Genomic DNA, 20284 nt, shown 5'->3' on the forward strand with positions numbered 1-20284 from the left:
CTATTCTTATACAACCAAACAAACTTGGTATTCTAATGTTGTTATTTCCTTTTCTATCATAGCAACCAAAGCAATTGTTAGATACAAGAGACCAGGGGGAGTTCCCTTGTAGCTCAGTGGGTTAAGGACCTGGCATTGTCATTGCTGTGGATCTGGTTATAGCTGTGGCACAGATTCGATCCCTGGCCTGGGAACATGTGTGTTCCACTGGCAGGGACCCCCCCCCCCAAAAAAAAGATCGGGGATAAATATAGAAAACTAATTGAATTTACAAGAGAGTGGAGCTCTTTTATTTTAGGAATGAGGAAACAGAAGCCAAGAGAGGTAAAGTGATTTGCCTGGGTTCACAAAGATCAATTGTGTCCATGGAGGAGGCATCATATGCATTTGATTGAATGACTGATCACCAGAGTCCCATAAGACTCAGATGGTCTTTGATGCCATCCGAAGCGGATTAACACTCAAACCAATGGATGCATGTGTCCATGCAAGACCTTGGATAATGAAGGCAGGAGAGTGAGTTAAATGTTTATGGTGAGATGGGGAGAACTAAGGAAGAAGGCCAGGTGGTACCCCTGAGTGGTGCCCCTGAGAGGGTATAGGGAGCAAACCAGTAGATGCCAACAAGTTCTCCTCGACCTCAGTCCTTCAAAATAGAGGACGATAGAAAATATTAAAAGGCCAAAGAAACCTTTAAGTCAGTGGCTCTCAAATTTGTCTGCACTTTAAAATCACCTAGAGAGCTTTACAAAACTGTGTATCTAGGCTATACCCCAAGCCAATTTCATCAGTGTTTTCAAGGTGGTCCCAATGTACATGCAAAATTGAGAACAGCTACTCTAGCTAAATCTTGTATGGGCTCAGTAAAGGAATGATTGATGTAACTTATCCCTAGATCCTTGAGACTGACTCTCTGCTTTTCTTTCTAAAGCTCCTGAGTGCTGCTGTTAAAAACAAGCTGGTAGGTCACACCTGCAGCTTGGATTGGATCTCTAGCCTGGGGAACTTCCATATGCCTTAGGTGTGGTCCCCAAACCCAAACAAACCAAAAAAAAAAAAAAAAACAAAAACAAAAACAAAAAACAAAACCACAAAAAACAGGAGGCATCATCCTCTCTTACTCTGCTGATGCTTTTTTAGTAGTAACATAGTGACATGTGCTGGGTTTTGGTGGCCTTGTTTTTGTTCCAATTAACTACTTCTATATAAGAAACCACTTCAAAACTTAGTGGGTTGAAACAGCAGTGACTGGCAGTTACCTTGGGGCACAGTAGGTTAAGGACCCTGTGTTTGCAGCAGCTATGGCACAGGTTCTATCCCTGGTCAGGAAACTTCCAAATGCCCTGGGTGCAGCCAAAAATAAAAATAAAATAAAACAGCAGTGATTATTATGTCCCAAGGGTGACTCCTCTGTTGACCCTGCTTGGGTTCACACACAATCGCATTCAGCTGCACAGTGGGCTGGACTGACACACATGAGGCAGCCTCCCTCACACATCTTCGGTTGATGTTGGCTGTTGGCTGGGCACCTCGTTTCCTTGGTCAAGGTCAACATTCCAAGAGAACAGACAAGGTCTATCAAGGGCAAAGTTTGCAAATCACATCACTTCACTTGCACTGCATTTGCTCAAAGCCAGCACGGTGGCCAAGAGAACACAACTTACAGACCTCCCACTACCGGAAATGTAGTTGACTGAGGGCCTCATCTCTGTGCTTGGAAATCCATTGCTGAGTTTGGGTAGAGGCCATAGCTGGATATTACGTCAGGCCTTTTCCTGGGATGTATGCAATCCTTTTTTTGTCCAAAATTGGCTAAACAATTCCTCAGTGGCTTTGCCAAGAGTTTCTTACAGACATTTCCACCAAACCTCTCCCTTTCTCCTTCACTCAGAATTAGACTTCCATCAAGGTCTGAGGGAAAACTCAACTTTCTTTCCCTCATTCTTTCACACAGGTGCTTCCCCTAATAATATCCCTGCACATTTAGTCTTGCTTTGACTCCTGCTTCTCAGAGAACCTGCATTAGCCCAGCAGCTAGAAGATGCCACCTCTTGATGGGGGAGGGGGCAACAAAGTCGCACAGCAGAGGAATGGGAGAGGAATTTCCCCCACAGTCTTTGAAAACAATCTACCATGATTTCTCCCCAGGGAATGCATCCTCTCTCCCTTGCCACACAGATGCTTTAGGTGGAATTGATTCTATTCCCAACTCCAACTTAAGAAAGTGATACCAAGGGGATGATGATGATCTTGGGAGGTGGGGCCTTTGGCGGGTAATTAGGTTCAGATGAAATCATGACGGTGGAGCCTGCATGATAGGATTAGTGCCCTTATAAGAAGAGAAAGAGGAGTTACCATTGTGGCGCAGTGGAAATGAATCTGACTGGTATCCATGAGATTGCTGGTTTGGTCCCTGGCCTCACTTAGTGGGTTGAGGATCTGGCATTGCCATGAGCTGTGGTGTAGGTTGCAGACATGACTCAGATCCCTGTGTGGTTGTGACTCTGGTGCAGGCCAGCAGCTGCAGTTCTGATTCAACTCTTAGCCTGGGAACTTCTTTCCATATGCCCCAGGTGTGGCCCTAAAAAAAAGACCAAAAAAAAAGGAAAAAAGAGAAAGATACGAGCCCTCACCCTCTCTAAGTGAAGATGCAGTGAGAAGCCAACCAAAACGAGGAAGCAGGCTTTCACCAGACAATCTGCCAGCACCTTGATCTTGACTACCCCACCTTCAGAAAGGTGAAAAGTAAATGTTTTTGTTTTAAGCCACCCAGTCTATGATATTTTTGCTGTTTTGCCTGAGTCGACTGTGACAGAAGGTAAAATAATCTCACTAATAATTTGTACATTGATGACATGTTCAGATAGTATTTTTGATATGTTGGTTTCAGGTATGCAATTATAAATTTCACCTTTTTTGTTTCTTTGCTAACTAGGAACTGGAAAGACTCATGTTTGCAACTTGCTTGATATTTGTGTGGTATGGCACTGACTTTGAATATCGGTTTCCAAGAAAGTCAGTATTTTTAATTAAAAGATTTATTTTGAAGTAATTGTAGATTCACGTGCACTAATAAGGAATAAACAGATCCCTTATGTCCTTTAGTCACTTGTACCTAATGATAACTTACTGTACATTTATACTATAATATCACTACCAAGACATTGATATAGACACAGTTAAGATACAAAATATGACCTTCAAAACAAGGGTCCCTCCTTCTCTCCTTCTATGGTCATATACCCACTCTCTTGATAACCCCTGGCAAACATAACTCTGTTCTTCATTTCTATAAATCTGCCATTTCAAGAAAGTTATGTAAGTGGAATTACACTGTGTATAAACTTTGGGGGTTGGCTTTTTTTACCCAGCATAATTCCCCAGGGATTGATTCCAGTTTGTTGTATGTATCACCAGTTGGTTCCTTTTACTGCTGAGTGGTATTTCATGGTATGGCTGTATCATAGTTTGTTTTTAACAATTGCCCCTTGAGAAAAGGTTGTTTCTGGCTGCGGGCTGTTAAAATTAAGCTTCTATACAAATTCCTTTGAGGTTCAGTGGGTCAAGCGTCCAGCATTGTCACTGCTGGGGCTCAGGTCACTGCTGCGATACAGGTTTAATCCCTCCTCTGGGAACTTCCACTCCATTTGGGGGGGAGGAGGGAAAACTGCTGTCAACATTCATGTGCAGTATTTTTTTTTTCTTGTCACGCCCATGGCATGTGGAAGTTCTGGGGCCATGGATCAAACCCACATCATAGCTGTGACCTGAGCCACAGCACTGAGAGTGCCAGATCCTTAACACTCTGCACCACCAGGGCACTCTTCACGTACAAGTTTTTGTGTGCACATAAGTTATCCTTCTCTGTGATAAATTCCCAGGAGTGCAATTTCTGGGTTGTATGGTAATTGCATGTTTTAATTTCTAAGAAACTACCATACTGTTTTGTAGAGTGGCTCTACCCATTCTGCATTCCCATCATCAGTGTATGAGTAAGCCAGTTCCCCCACATTTTTCCTAGTCTTTGGGGTCGTCAATACTTTTTTATGGAAGTTCCCAGACCAGGGATTGAATTGGAGCTGCGGCTGCTGGCCTACGGATGAGAGCTGTGTCTGCGACTTCCACCACAGCTCATGGTGAGGCTGGATCCTTAACCCACTGAGTGAGGCCTGGGATCAAACCTGTGTCCTCATGGATACTAGTCAGGTTTGTTACAACTGAGCCACAACAGGAACTCCTTTTTTGTTATGGTTGTTTTTGGCTACTTTTTATTTTAACTATTCTCATAGGTGAAGAACGGCAACTCATTGTGGTTTTAATTTGCATTTCCCTAATGGCCAATGATGTTGAACATCTTTTTATGTGTTTATTTTCCATCTATATATCTTTTTTGGTGAAATATCTTTTCATTATGTCTATTATGTTTCATTATGTCTTATGTATATTTTCTATTTGGATCACTTGTTTTTTCATTTTAAAGATTCTGTCTGGGAATTCCCATCATGGAGCAGCATAAACAAATCCAACTAAGAACCATGAGGTTTCAGGTTCGATCCCTGGCCTTATTCAGTGGGTTAAGGATCTGGCATTGCCATGAGCTGTGGTGTTGGTTGCAGATGCAGCTCCGATCTGGGGTTGCTGTGGCTGTGGTGTAGGCTGGCAGAAATAGCTCCGATTAGACCCCTAGTCTGGGAACCTCCATATGCCACAGGTATAGCCCTAAAAGAAAAAAAAAAAGATAAAAATTCTATCTGTTCTAGATATTAGTCTTCTGTCAGATATGTAGTTTGCAAACGTCTTCTCACAGTCTTTTCATGTTCTTAACAGGGTCTTAGTGAAAGCAAAAGTTTAATTTTGAGAAATCTAATTTATAAGTTCCATTATGTATCAAGATTTTGGTGTCAATTCTAAGAAATCTGTGTAACCCTAAACCCTTAAGACTTTCTCATAATTTTTTTCTAGAGATTTTATATTTTTACATTTAAGTCTGTGTTTCATTTTAAATTAATACTTATATAATATATATGAGACTTAGAGCTGGAGGTTCATTTTTCTTTGGCCTAAGGATGTTCATTTTCTTCAGCACCATTTGTTGAAGCATCTATGTTTTCACTACAGATTGGCTTTTCATCTTTGTCAAAGATTTGTTGAGCATATTTGTGTGGGCCTATTTCTGGGTTTTCTAGTTTGTTCCGCTGGTCTATATATCTGTCCCTTCACCAATACTGCATAATCTTGATTATTGTAGTTATATAATGTCTTGAAATCCTTTAGATTGATTTTTCCTGCTTTATTTTTCTTTTCAAAACTGTCATTCCATTTTCTCTGCCTTTTCTTTGCTAGTCTGTCATTCCATATAGAATAATCTTAAATATATGTACAAAAACTCTTGCTGGAATTTTGATAGAAATTCTGTTAAATCTGTATTCTCTAATTTGGGGAGAATTGATGTCTACTATGTTGTACCTTCCAGTCTGTAAATATAGTAGTCTCTCCATTAACTATATCTTCTTCGATTTCCTTTATTATCATTTCGTAGTCTTCAGCATACATATCTTATACATACTATGTTAGCTTTATGGCCATGTATTTTTTAACAGTTGTAAATATTTTGAATTGGTATTTCTCATCAGTATATAGAAATATAGGGAGTTATTTTTTGTATGTTTATCTTGTATGCTGCAACTTTGAACTCATTAGATCTAGGAGCTTTTTTGTGGATTACATATACATTGGAGTCTTCATTTCCTTTTCCCATTGCATTGGCTAAAATTTTCAGTACTGTGTTGAAGAAGAGTGGTAACAATGGACATCTTCGACTTTTTTCCAGTCTTAGAAGAAAAATATTTTATTATACTTCGATCTTTGTAAAGTCGAAGTTATCCTCTGTGCCTATTTTTCTAAAAGTTTTATCATGAATGAGTGTTTAATTTTGTCAAAGCTTTTTCTGTGTTGATGAATATAATCAAGTATTTTTTCTTTTGAAAATTTGTATTTTTTTTAAATTGAGACATACTTTTTTTTTGGCATAACATTAGTTTCAGGCATCCAATAAAATGATATTGTATTTGTTATATATGTTGCAAAATGGTCACCTTAATGGGGTTAATACTTCTTTTTAAATGTGTAAATATGATGGATTTATTCCCAAATATTAATCTAGTTTTCTGTCCCTGGGATAAACCCTAGTAGTTATGGTGCAAATTCTTTTTGTAGATTGCTGAATTTTATTTGCCAATATTTTGTTAAGGATTTTGCATCTGTGTTGTTATGGATTGAATGTTTGTGTCACCCCTATCTCCTGCCCTCCCACACACATGCACACACACTTCATGTGTTGAAACCCTAACTTCTGATGTGATGGTCTTAAGTGGTGAGGCCTTTGGGTGATGACTAGGTACATTAAGTCATGAAGTTAGAGCCTTCATGATGGTGTGAGCAACCTTCATGATGGTGTGAGCAACCTTAAAAGACAGCTCTTTTTCTCTCTCCACATGCATATGCCTCCCAGCCCTCAAAAAAGGCTATATGAGGACACATCAAGAAGGTAGCTGTCTGCAAGCCAAGAAAAGAGTCCTCATTTTTTACTTCAGCCTCCAGAACTGCAAAGTAAATGTTTTGTTATTTAAACTACCCAATCGATGGTATTTTGTTATAGCAGTCCAAACAGACAAAGACATATATTCATGAAGATACTCATCTGTAGTTTTCTTTTTTATGCTGTCTTTGACTAATTTTTATATCAGGGTAATACTTGATAAAATTGAGAAGTGTTGGCGTTCCCATCGTGGCTCAGTGGTTAATGAATCCGACTAGGAACCATGAGGTTGAGGGTTTGATCCCTGGCCTTGCTCAATGGGTTACTTAAACCTGTTTTAGAATTCCATTCTCATGGCATTACCGTGAGCTGTGGTGTAGGTTGCAGATGTGGCTCGGATCCCACATTGCTGTGGCTGTGGTGTAGGCCAGCAGCTACAGCTCTGATTAGACCCCTAGCCTGGGAACATCCATATGCCATGGGAGCAGCCCTAGAAAAGGCAAAAAGACACACACACAAAAAAAAAATGAGAAGTGTTCCTTCCTCTTCTATTTTCTCAGAAAGATTGTGTAGCGTTTGGATAATTCTTCTTTGAACATATATTAGTATTGTACAGAGAAACAATTTGGGCCTGGAGATTTCTTTTAGGTAGTTTTTAAATTACAAATTCAATCTCATTAATAGTAATAGAGCTATTCAAACTAACTTTTTCATATACAGAGATGTAGTGGTTTGTGTATTTTAAAGAAGTGATCCATTTCATCCAAGTGGTCAATGTTACATGTGTAGCATTGTTGACAATATCCCCTTATTATATTTTGATGTCTGTAAATGATACTGCATTTCACCCCTGATGTTGGTAATCTGTATCTTCTCTCTCATTCTTTTTTTTTTTTATCTTTCCGTTTTGCTAGAGGTTTGTCAATTTTATTGATCTTTTCAAAGACCGAGGTATTTATTTCATGGATTTTTCTCTATTTTTATATTTCTAGTTTATTTTTGCTCTTATTATTGTTTTCTTCCTTGTGCTTGCTTTAGCTTTGCTAATTTCTTTTTTCCTTGGTCCTGGAGGTGGAAGATTAAATTATTGATTTGAAACTTTCTCCTTTTTCAACTGTGTGCACTTTATGTTACAAATGTTGCTCTCAACACCCTTATATTTTGATTGAATGAAAATGAAAATATAACCAAATGAAAAACAAAATACAATCTAATACATTTTGAAATTTTGTTTTCCTTTTTGTTTTTCTTGGTTGTTTAGATTGTTGTTTGTTTTGTTTCTTTTGGCTTCACCTGTGGCACCCATAAGTTCCTGAGCCTAGGATTGAACTTGAGCCACAGCAGTGACAACACTGAATCCTTAGGCCACTAGGGAACTCCAAGATTTCCTCTTTGACCTATGAGTTATTTAGATATGTGCCAATTAGTTTCCAAGTGTTTGGAGGTTTTCTGTTGTAATTTTTCTGTTATTTCTAGTTTGATTCCATTTATAATCAGAGAATGTGCTCTGTATGATTTCAGCTTTTTCAAATTTCTTGAGTTTGTTTTATGGCCCAGGATATCCTTCTTGGTATATATAATTTCAAGGGGCACTTGAAACAATGTGTGCTTTGCTGTTGTTGGATAGAGTGTTCTATAATTGCTAGGATTGTATTGATTGATGGTGGTGTTGAATTTTACATCCTTGCTGATTATTTATCAGTTGTTGGAAGAGAGGTATTGAGGTCTCCAACTATAGTTGTGAATATGCTAATTCTCCTTTCTGTCTTGTCACTTCACATACTTTGTAGCTCTGTTAGGTACATGCACATTTAGGACTGCCATATTTTCTTGGTAGATTGATTCATTATATAACGTCTCTGGTAATTTTCCATGCTCTGAAGTCTACTTTACCTAATGTTATATAGTTGTTACAGCAGCTTTCCATTGAATAAAGTTTCTGTGATAATATTTTGCTTTAAACCTGCCTGTATGGTTATGTTTCAGATGAGTTTCTTGTAGAGAGTATATGGCTGGGTTGTGCCATTTTATCCGTACTGCCAAGCTCTGATTTTTAATTGGTATGTTTAGACCACGTACATCTAAATGTAATTACTATTATATTAGGGTCAAAGTGTACCATTTTTATTTTTTGTTTTCTGTTCTATTTTTTATTTACTGCATTCTTGTGGGTTACCTAAACCTGTTTTAGAATTCCATTTTGATTTTCTCAACAGTGGTTTTAAGTGTATCTTTGAACAGCATTTTTGGTGGTTGCTTTAGGTGGCACATTTTATATGTATATATATAATAATCTCCTCATCTATGGTGTCATCCTTTACAAATTTGAGTAAAATACACAAATTTTACCTACCTTTACATTTCTTTGCTTTCGCTCATTTAAAATATAATTGTCATTTTTGTAATGAATACATTTTGTTTATAATATGAATAGTTTTTTTAATTTTAACTTTTATTAGTTATATACTGTAGTATGGTTGACTTACAATGTTGTGTTACTTTCAGGCTCACAGTAAAGTGATTCAGTTACATATATATGATATATCTTAAATATATCCTCTAGATCCTCTTAGAAACACATAAGGCAGTATTATAATTTTAGCTTCACTATTGAATATACTTGAAAAAATAAAATGAAGGAAAACCAACTATATTTACTCATATTTCTTATTACCACATTCTTCTTTCTTCCTGATGTTCTAGGTTTCCCTCTTTTAAATCTTCCATTTGACCTCCTCCTTTCTGTTTAAAGAATTCTTTTTATATACATTCTTTTAGGGTAGATTTGCTGGTGACAAATTTTCTTAGTTTTCCTTCATCTAACATTGCCTGGATTTTTGCCTCTGTTCTTAAAGAATATTTTCACTGGGTACTGATTTCTGGATGGACACTTGAGCAACTTTGAAAGACAGTTATTTCTTATCTACATGATTTCTTATGAGAAATTCAGTGCCAATTTAGTTTTTCCCCTTCTATGTAAGGTGTAATTTGTCTTTAGCTGTTTTCACTATTTTCTCTGTCTTTAGTTTTCAGAGTTTAATTATATGTCTTTGGGTTTATTGTGTTTGGGTTTTTTGGGGTTCTTGAATCTGGATATTTATGCCTCTTTCTACATGTGGAAACTTTGAATCCATATTTCTTTGCATACTTTTTCAGCTTTGCTCTCTTTATGTATTTGGTATTTCAATGATATGAATGTTTGAACTATTCCCACAGGTCCTTGAATCTCTGTCCTTTTTTCCCCTAGTTTATTTTCTCTTTGTTGTTCAGATTGGTTATTGTTCTATTGTTCATTGATTCTTTCATCTGTCCCCTCCATTCTGCTCTTGAGTCTATCCTTTGAGGTTTTTATACTCAATTACCATAGTTTTCAGGGGTAAATTTTTCGTTTGTTCTAATTTACAGTTTATATTTCTTTACTGTGGCTTTTAATATCTTTGCTAGGACTCTTTTTCTCTTAAGCAAGTTCATAGCATTTTTTTATGGTTAATTTAGTATTGTTGTCAAATAATTCTAATATCCCTGCCATCTTCATTTAAGTGTTTATTCAATGTCATTTTTCATTCATTTTTAGATCTTCCTCATTCTGAGCATGATTAGTGATTTTTTTTTCCAAGTGTAACCTAGACATTTTCATACTGTGTTATGAAATTTTGAGTCTTATTTAAACTTTTTATTTTAGATGTGTCTGATACCACTTCCGTGTGGAAAGAGGTACTACCTTGTTCCTGCCAGAAAAAAAGTTAGGATGAAGAATGACTCTTTGCCATCACCATGAATATGTTCCCGACTCCTTCTCTGACCTTTGCCATAGCCTCCAAATGCCACCTGGACTAGACTTGGTTTGATAGGTCGACATTTGAATTGCATATATCTAACTCATATTTTTAGTGAAAAATTTAGAAAAATAAAATCCAACTTTCTTCTCAGTAGAAGACTAGGAAAATTTTGAAAAAAGTTGGTTGATAAGGCTAGGGTTCCCCAGGCAAGGAGTTAGATTGTTGGCCATGTTTAGCTAGAGGAATGTTCTGGGTAGAAAGCCTTTAATAGTTTATATTGAAGTAAACGGATTTCAAGAGGCAAATCAGAAGCCATTTGTCCCCCAAAAAGAAGGCATTCATTCTGCTATCCATTTGAGTTTTATTTTATTAACTAATATCAGGAAGGGAAGAGTTTAAGAGTAGCTTGCAGGTTTACCTAAGACCAAGACCTGTGTCACAGTGGGGCAGTAAGCCAGTAAGAAGAAATCAGCATACTTAGTCCAGTTGGAGTTTCATCATCACTCAAAGGCACTAATGCTTAAAGAATGCACTTGACATAGCTTACTCTCCACATCATTTTATTTTCCCCAAACACATCTGTCTTTTGGGGAATTCATGGCTTTCAGCTTTGACTTTTGGAAAGTCTTGAGCTATTTGCCAACCACAACTCCATCTGTAGAAGATTCAGGCTAATGCACAACTCCTGTGCTCAACATTTCTGGCACTATGCCAAGTGGCTTCAAGGATGAAGTGATCAACTCTGGAGCCAGCCACCCACTGGCACACTGGTCTAGCTGGGTGCTAAGAAAGGAGGGCATTTCTCAGTGTAGTACCTAAGATAAATCTCAAGACCCTCTTTGCTTGTCAGTCTTCAGCTTCAAAGAGCATCTTACAGAAAGAATATCAAGGTTGGAGGCAAGGACAGCTGAGAAGTGTGTTTATGTGTGAACTTGAGGTTTCCTTGGTGAAACAGTTAGCTTCTGACTAAGCATCTTGCTGTAGGAGCTATCTGGAAGGCTGCAAGAGGTATTCTCTGACTAAGTGCCCTCTCTGTTCTGAGAGGGGTCTCACCAGCTGGTATTTTTGTTCTATAGCCAACCATACTGTAACAAATTAGCACAAACTCAGTGACTTAAAACATGGCAAATTTATTATCTTACAGTTCTGGAGGTCAGAGGTCTGCACAGGTTTCACTGGGCTAAAATCAAGGTATGAGCAGGGGCTGCATTCCTTTGTGCAAACTGTAAGGGAAAAATGTTTCCTTGCCTTTCCTAGCCTCTAGAAGCTGCCTGTACTCACTCCTTGATTCATGGTCCTCTTCCATCTTAAACACCAGTGCTGGCTAGTTGTGTTCTCACATCACTCCAACACAGACTCTTCTGCTTCCCACTTCTACTTTTAAGGACGCTTGTGATCACATTGGGCCCACTCGGATAATGCAGCATAATCTCCCTATTTTAAGGGCATATGATTGACAGCCTTAAGTCCTATTCCAAGTCAGAAAAGAGGGTAGCCCTAGTGAGAAAGAAGGGGAAAAGTAAAGAACTAAATACTTGCTTAAGAAGGGTTTCCATTTTTGCAAATGTGTGCATTTATTCAGTCAATGAGTATTTCCTGAGTGCTTGCTGTGTGCCTGGACGTGTGGTAAATCCTGGGAATACAGTCATGAGCAAAAAGGCTCAGTGTGCCAGTTCCTTATAGTCTGCTGGAAGGAACAAATATTAATCAGTTGCACAACCAAACATAAGGCTTATGTTTAACTAGTGCTATGATGGCAAAGCATATGTCAGTACATTGACCATAATAAGGGGATTGGAGCTACACAGAAAGGCTGGAGAAAGCATCCTTGAAGGTAAGAAAATAAATCTGAGATTTGAGCTAAGAGTAAGGAGTTAAATTGGAGTTGGTTTGGTGATAGAAGTTAGAAAACTCAGCTAAGGGACTAGCATGTGCAAAGTTCTCACAGCAGGAGAACATGGTGAGGATGCAATGTGTAAAGAAGGTTGATGCAGCAGGAACATGATGAGCTAGGGTGAACTTGCTGCCAGAGGAGCCTGGCCATGTAGGCTATGTTAAAGGCTTTGTCATTATTTAAGTCATTGAAGAGGTTTATGTCAGAGGGAGGAGAGGATTATGTAATAGGTGTGTGTTGAAAATTTCTCTCTGGCTGCTTTGAAGAAAACAGGTCTCAGGGGACACCACTGCATGGATGTTAGATCAACACAGACAAGTTAGGAGGTTAATACAACAGTTTAGATGACCCACGCCACTGCAGTAGCAACACCAGATCCTTAGCCCTCTGCACCATAAGAGAATCCCATAACAATCTTAATAACTTTATAAGACATGGTTAATTTACTACCTTTGCTATATATTTGCTTTACCAATGAGATGTTTCCTTTTACAATCCTCATGTTTCTAGTTGTGGCCTTTTCCTTTCCACTTAAAGAGGTTCCTTTAACATTTCTTATAAACCTGATTTGGTGGTACTGAATTCTTTCAGTTTTTGTTTTGTTTTTGGGCACACCCATGTCTTGTGGATGTTCCCTGCCCAGGGATAACACCTCCACCATAGTCGTAGCCTGTGCATTAGCTGCAGCAGTGCTGGATCCTTAACCCACTGTGCCACAAGGGAACTTCCTCTTTCAGCTTTTGCTTGTCTGTAAAACTTTGATATCTCCATCAAATCTGAGTTCTGGGTAGAATATATTTGGTTGTAGGTGTTTTCCTTTCATCACTTTAAATATATGGTATCACTCCTTTCTGATAAGTCAGCTGATAGCCTTTTGTTCTCTTGTATGTAAATTGTTGCTTTCTCCTTGCTGGTTTCTTTCTTTCTTTCTTTCTTTCTTTCTTTCTTTCTTTCTTTCTTTCTTTCTTTCTTCCTTCCTTCCTTCCTTCCTTCCTTCCTTCCTTCCTTCCTTCCTTCCTTTCTTTCTTTCTTCCTTTCTTTCTTTCTTTCTTTCTTTCTTTCTTTCTTTCTTTTTCCTTTTTGTCTTTCTAGGGCTGCACCTACAGCATATGGAGGTTCCCAGGCTAGGGGTCGAATCAGAGCTGTGACTGCTGGTCTACACCACAGCCATAGCAACATGGGGTAGAAGCTGCATCTGCAACCTACACCACAGTTCACAGTAACGCCAAGTCCTTAACCCACTGAGCAACGCCAGGGATCAAGCCTGTATCCTCATGTATACTAGTCAGATTTGTTTGCACTGAGCCACGAGAGGAATTCCTTTGCTGATTTTAATATTCTCTTCTTGTCTTTAATTGTAGCTCTTTTAATTACAGTGTGTCTTGGTGTGGCCCTCTTTGGGTTGATCCCATTTCAGACTCTCTGTGCTTCCTGGATCTGGATGTCTATTTCTTTTCCCAGGTTAAAAATGTTTTCAGATATTAGGTCTTCAAGTGTATTCTCTGCCCCTTTCTCTCTCTTTTCTTTATTTTATTTTATTTTATTTTATTTTCCTACTGTACAGCAAGGGGATCAAGTTATCCTTACATGTATACATTACAATTACATTTTTTTCCCCCACCATTTGTTCTGTTGTGTCCGATAAGCCCAAGCTCCCGATCCCTCCCTCTCCCATCAGGCAGCCACAAGTCTTTTCTCCAAGTCCCTGATTTTCTTTTCTGAGGAGATGTTCATTTGTGCTGGATATTAGATTTCAGTTATAAGTGATATCATATGGTATTTGTCTTTGTCTTTCTGGCTCATTTCACTCAGTATGAGATTCTCTAGTTCCATCCATATTGCTGCAAATGGCATTATGTCATTCTTTTTATGGCTGAGTAGTATTCCATTGTGTATATATACCACCTCTTCCGAATCCAATCATCTGTCGATGGACATTTGGGTTGTTTCCATGTCCTGGCTATTGTGAATAGTGCTGCAATGAACATGCGGGTGCACGTGTCTCTTTTAAGGAGAGTTTTGTCTGGATAGATGCCCAAGAGTGGGATTGTGGGGTCATATGGAAGTTCTATGTATAGATTTCTAAGGTATCTCCAAACTGTTCTCCATAGTGGCTGTGCCAGTTGACATTCCCACCAACAGTGCAGGAGGGTTCCCTTTTCTCCACAGCCCCTCCAGCACTTGTTATTTGTGGATTTCTTAATGATGGCCATTCTGACTGGTGTGAGGTGATATCTCATGGTAGTTTTGATTTGCATTTCTCTTATAATCAGCGATGTTGAGCATTTTTTCATGTGTTTGTTGGCCATCTGTATATCTTCCTTGGAGAACCATCTATTCAGGTCTTTTGCCCATTTTTCCATTGATTGATTGGGTTTTTGGTGTTGGGTTGTATGAGTTGTTTATATATTCTAGAGATTAAGCCCTTGTCGGTTGCATCATTTGAAACTATTTTCTCCCATTCTGAAAGTTGTCTTTTTGTTTTCTTTTTGGTTTCCTTTGCTGTGCAAAAGCTTTTCAGTTTGATTAGGTCCCATGGGTTTATTCTCTCTCTTTTCTTTTTGGAACCCCTATAATGCAAATGTTAGTACACTAGATGTTGTCACAGAGGTGTCTCTATCTTTGTCTCTCTCTCTCTCTCTTTATGGCTGTATCTCTGGCAATGGAAGTTCCTGGGCCAGGGGTCAAATTAGTGCTGCTGCTACAGCCTATACCACAGCCCCAGCAACACTGGTTCTGAGTTGTATCTGTGACCTACACCACAGCTTGCAGCAATGCCAGATCCTTAACCCACTGAGTGAGGCCAGGGGTCAAACGCACATCCTTACAGAGACAACATCAGGTCCTTAACTTGCTGGAACAGAAATCCCTGTCCCAGAGGCCTTTTAAACTGTCCTCACTTCTTTTTATTATCATTTTTCTGTTCAACCTCCGTGATTTACATTACTGTCTTTTAGCTCACTGATCTGCTCCTCTGTATCACCTCATCTACTATAGATTCTTCCTAGTGTATTTTTCTTTTCAGTTACTGTATTCTTCATCTCTATTTTATTCTTTTTCATATCTTCTAACTTCTCACTCTGTTCATCCAATCTTTTCCTGAATTCCTTAATAATCTTTATGATCACTACTTTGAACTCTTTCTTGGGTAGATGGCCTATCTCCACTTCACTTAGTTCTTCTGGCTTTTATCTTATTCCCTCATTTAGAACATGTTTCTTTGTCTCCTCATTTTGCCTATATTGCTCTTTTTATTTCTACATATTTGGTAGGTTGGTTATGTTTCCAAAGCTTGCAGAAGTAGCATTTTGTAAGAGATGTGCCCTCGATCCTAGCTGTGCACTGCCCTCTGGTCACCAGAGTTGTGTGCCCTCTATTTGGTCCATTGTGGCAGGCTGACTACTGCGGATGGTCTGGTAGGCATGGCTGCTACTCAGTCTGGTTTGTTGCCAGTCTCTGCCTGGAGTGCAGGCTGCCAGCCATTGGTGTACAGTGCTGGGTCCCTAGGCTGCTGGCTGCAAGGCACCCGGAGGTCCTGGTGGCGGCTCATTGGTAGACAGAGCTGGAATCTGAGGGTCTCTAGCTCCAAGGCCCTAGGAGTCCCCGAGCTCGTGTCAGCCTGCTGCTCATTTTGCTGGATTGTGGAGCTAGTGTTGTCCCACTGGTGGGTGGAGCAGGTTCCTGAGTCTCAGCCTACAGGGCCCTAGGAATTCCAAAGCTAGTACCTGCATACTAGTATGTGGGGCTTGGTCCTAGGCCCTCTGGTAGACAAAGACCCCTTGGTCCTGGGGTGGCTGTGGGCTCAAAGGGTCTTAAGTGAGCAGGTCTACTGTTGGGTGAGGCTGTGTCTCTCTCCAGTTAGTTGCTCAGCCTGAGGCATCCCTGATCTGGTGCTGACAATGGTAAGAGGGGCAGGGTCCCAGTGCTAATAAGCTCAAGGGAGAATTCTAAAGTGGTACCAACAGCATTGTCCACATGGTACAATGAGCTCTCCAAATGGCTGTCACCAGTGTCTATGTTCCCAGGGTGAGCTCCACCTGCTTCCAGACTCTCCAGGAAGCTATCCAAGATCATCAGGTAGCTCTAACTCAGGCTCCTTCTAATACTGCCTAGAGTGTGTAAGATTTTGTGTGCACCCTTTAATAGGGGAGTCCCTATTTCCTAGAGCTTTCTGAAAGTAAGCCCTACTGTCCTTGAAAGCCAAACATTCTGGGCTTGTCTCCCTGGTATAGGACCCCTGGGCTGGAGAGCCTGATACAGGGCTCAGAGCCCTTGCTCCTTGGGGAGAATGTCTGCAATTGTGATTATCCTTCCACTTGTGGATAACCCACCCACAGGTATGGATCTTGACTACATCGCCTTTCTGACATACCTACCTGTCTTCATGGTCCCTTCTAGTTATCTTTAGTTATCGAATATCTTTTCTGCTAGTCTTTTGGTTTCTCTCATTAAGAGTTGCTAAATTGTAAATAGTTCTAATTTTGGTGTGCCCAAGGGAGAGGGTGAGCTCAGGGTCTTCCTATTCTGCCATGTTCTGTACCTGTTGACTTTGAGCTGTCATTCATCTACTAGCAAGTTATATAGAGAGTTGAATGTGAACCTGGAGTGAAGCTCATAGATAGTAACTCAAGAACCACTGGTATACAGCTGGTAATTGAACTCTCTCTATTTAGTGAGTTGAAAGAAGAGGAAAGGGGGCTAGGAGTAAGCCTCAATGCTCTCCAGCATTTAATGGCTTGGTGAACCTGAACATAAAAAAAGAAGGCTAAGGAAACAAGAAAAGCAGGGAGAAATTTATAGCAGAAAACAAAACAAAACTTCAAGAAGCCAAATATAATTCTTGGTGTTAATAGTTCTAAAATGTGAAATGAGTTAAGGTCCGAAGAATATCTTTTGTATTTAGTGACACAGTGAATTTTGCTGAGCATAAGTGATGGTTGTGTATAGAAAAAGTGATGACTGGAAGACAGTGAGGGGTTAAGGGTGGTTTAGGTTAAGCTGGTGAGGGGATTGTACTTTATTTTATATCCTTGACATTTTCTGCTTATTTTTTTCTATCAGTTACTGAGAGAGGGTGTTAATCTGCAACCAAAAATTTTGCCTATTTCTATTTTCAGTTATTAGTTTTTGCTTCATGTGTTTTGAAGTTCTGTTCTTAGGTGCATATGTATTTACCATTATATCTTCTGGAGAATGGACTTCACTGTCATTATAAAATCTTCTTATTTATTTTTTATTGGCTTTTTTTTTTTAAGGGCCATATCTGTGGCATATGGAGATTCCCAGGCTAGGGGTCCAATTGGAGCTAAGGCCAGCCTACACCACAGCCACAGCAACATCAGATCTGAGCCGCATCTGTGATCTACACCACAGCTCACAGCAATGCCAGATCCTTAAGTCACTGAGTGAGGCCAGGAATTGAACCCACAACCTCATAGTTCCTGGTCAGATTTGTTTCTGCTGCACCACAACAGGAGTATCAAGTAATACCTCTGAAGTTTACTCTTTCAACCATTAATATAGGCACCATTAATATAGGCACATTTAAAAAATATTTACATGATATGTATTTCCTATCTTTTCTTATTTTAAAAAAATAGACTTTTTTTAGGTTTATAGCAAAATTGAGAAGATACAGATTTCCCACATACCTACCGCCCCACAAACATACAGCTTCTTCCAGTATCAACACCCCCCACTGGAGTGGTATGTTCATTATAATTGATAAAACTACATTGACATATTACTATCACTCAAAGCCCACAGATCACCTTATGGTTTACTCAGTGTTGTGCATTCCATGGAATTTGACACATGTGTAAAGACTTATATCCACCACTACAGTACCACACAAGAGTGTTTCACTCCCCTAAACATCCTCTGTTTTCTGCCTATTCTTCCTCCCCTGTCCCTCACCCTGGCAACCACTGATCTTTTTTCTGTCTCCATAGTTTTGCCTTTTCATAGCATGTAACCTTTTCAAATTGGCTTCTTTTACTTGGTAATTTGCACTTCAGGTTCTTCCATATTTTTTCATGACTTGATCACTAATTTCTTTTTAGCACTGCATAATAACACTCCTTTGTCTGGATGTACTACAACTTATTTAGCCATTGACCCACTGAAGGACATCTTGGCTCCTTCTGAATTTTGGCAGTTATGAAGACAGCTTCTGTAAACATCTGCATGCAAATTTTCATGTGGGTATAAGTTTTCAACTTTATTGGGTAAAAAATTAGGGGTATGATTGCTGGATCTATGTAACAGTGTGTTAAGTTTTAAAGAAACTGTCAAATTGTCTTCCAAAGTGACTATACAGTTTTGCATTCCTTCCAGCAAAGAATGTGAATCCTGTTGCTGCACATTCTCACCAGCATTTAATGATGTCAGTGTTCTGGATTTTGATCATCTAAGTAGATGCGGAATGGTTATCTCATTACTGTTTTAATTTGCGCTTCCCTAATGTGTATGATAGGGAACATCTTTACCTGTTTTTATTTGCCATCTGTTTATCTTCTTTGGCAAGATGTCTGTTTAGATCTTTGACCTATTCTTAAATTGCATTGTTTGTCTTGGTGAATTTTGAAAATTCTTTGCATATTTTGGAGAAAGAGTTCTTTATCTGATAAACCTTTTGAAGAAACGTCTTCCCAGTCTGTGGCTTGTCTTCTTCTCTTGGCAATGCTTTTTGCAGAACAGAAGTTTTTAATTTTAATGAAGTTAAGCTTTTTGATTATTTTTTTCATAGATCCTGCCCTTGGCATTGTCTCAAAACAAAAAAACAACAAAAAAAACCCCTTACACTACCCAAGGACATCTAGATACTTTGATATGTTATCTTCCATGAGTTTTATAGTTTTGTACTTTACATTTAGGTCTACGGCCTATTTTGGGTTAATATCTGTAACAGGGATAAAGTCTGTACTTTTTGCACGAGAATGTCCAGTTCTTACAGCACCACTTGTTGAAAAGACGATCTCTTCTCCACTGTACTGCCTTTGCTCTTTTGTCAAAGATCTATTAACTCTGTTTGGGCTTATTTCTGGGCTCTATTCTTTTCCATCAATCTATCTGTCTTCTCACCAATAACCAACTGTCTTAATTATTCTAGCTTTAGAATAAGTCTTTAAATCAGGTAATGTTGGTTTTCCAACTTTGTTCTTCCATTTCAATATTGTGTTGGCTATTCTTGATCTTTTCCTTCTCCATATATACTTTTAGAATCTCTTTGTGAATATACATACGATAATTTCCTGTGGTTTTGACTGGAATGTCACTGAGTCTATAGATCCAGTTGGGAAGACTTAACATCTTGACAATATTGAATCTTCCTATCCATGAATATAAAATATTTCTTCTGTTCCATTTTTCTTCTTGCTATATTCCCATTGTGTGTATGTTATACCTTTTGTAATTGTCCCACACTTCTTGGATATTCTGTTCCATTTTTTTCAGTCTTTTCCCTTTGCTCTTCAGTTTTGGAAGTTTCTACTGAGATACTATCAGACTCAGCATTTCCCTTCTCAGTTGTATTCATTCTAATCAAATGCATTTTTCATTTGTTACAGCACGTTTGACCTCTGGCATTTCCTTTTGCTTCTTAGAATTTTTGTCTCTGCTTACATTGCATGTCTGCTCTTGCACTTAGCGATTAGGATATTAACTGTGGTTATTTTACATTTGCAGTCTCAAAGTCCAATATCCTTGCCATGTCAGAGTTTGGTTTCTAATGCTTTTCTATCTCCTCAAACTACATTTTGTTTTTTTCTTGTTTGTTTCTGTAGAAAGCCATTCATGATGCCCAGAGTGAAAAGAATTCTAGTAAATAAGGCTTTAGTGATGTGGTGGCAGTGGGTGGTGGGAGAATCCTATAGTCTTATGATTAAATCTTCATCTTTTAGTGAGTCTGTGTTTCTGCCCCTGAGGTGTGAACTTCACACGTAATTGTTTTTTCTCTCCCCTTAGGTGGGACTAGATGACTGGGTAGGGCTAGAGTTGGGTATTTTCCTTCCCCTGAGTCAGTTAGGCTCCCACAAAACTGTCATCATTTAGGTAAAATCATTTAGTAAAATA

The sequence above is a fragment of the Sus scrofa genome, chromosome 1 (assembly GCF_054392235.1).
Source record: "Sus scrofa isolate SSC_HxYL_T2T_F1_AM1 chromosome 1, Sscrofa_HxYL_maternal_Yorkshire_Landrace_v2.0, whole genome shotgun sequence".
NCBI lineage: Eukaryota > Metazoa > Chordata > Mammalia > Artiodactyla > Suidae > Sus > Sus scrofa.